Source organism: Microtus ochrogaster, unplaced genomic scaffold (assembly GCF_000317375.1).
Source record: "Microtus ochrogaster isolate Prairie Vole_2 unplaced genomic scaffold, MicOch1.0 UNK25, whole genome shotgun sequence".
Classification (NCBI taxonomy): domain Eukaryota; kingdom Metazoa; phylum Chordata; class Mammalia; order Rodentia; family Cricetidae; genus Microtus; species Microtus ochrogaster.
In genome coordinates, this window is record NW_004949123.1 from 1236124 (window position 1) to 1236860 (window position 737).

The window sequence follows — 737 nt, forward strand, 5'->3', positions numbered from 1 at the left end:
TAGACCAGGCTGGTCTCAAACTCACAGAGATCTGCCTGCCTCTGCCTCCCAAGTGCTGGGATTAAAGGCATGCGCCACCACCGCCCGGCTTTCTTAGGCAAGTCTTTACCCTATTCTAATCATTAACATCTTACTATGAACTAAAGTAGTTACAAACACTTTATGGTCAATGCCATAATTCTAGTGTGGAAATTAACGATAAACACAAATTGTCAAATCCCCAATTTTCTTAAATCTGTTCTAATCAAAAGACAAGAAAAGTGTTTCTGATGGGTGAGAGTCCAATTGCAATGCTGCTTTTAAATAACTGTCCCAGTTTCTGAGCAGCAGCAAAAACCCTTAGGCTATCCTCCTCATCTCTAAAGAGGGCCTTTGGTCACTCCTTTTTCTCCATAACAAGTCCTTTTTCCCCAGAGGGGAAAACTGAGGTCTCAGTTTTCAGGTTCTTTCAACATTTCAATAGCAGACAATCCAAATTCGGTGTCCCAAAGTATAAAACAGCCAAATGTTCAGTCTGTATTTCTGGTCTGGCTCCAATGTAAACAGGACTCACTAGGTCTGAAAGTTTGTGCAGCAAGTCCATCAAGAGGCTGGAAATCACCAGCCATCACCACGATCTTCTTTCCCTTCTCAGACTGCAGCATGATGGAAGTCAGGAACATTGGTTCAGGTACCCTTTTCCTCAGCCTGCAGCATAGTATGAGGAAGTCAGGAACACAGACTCTCACTCTGACTCT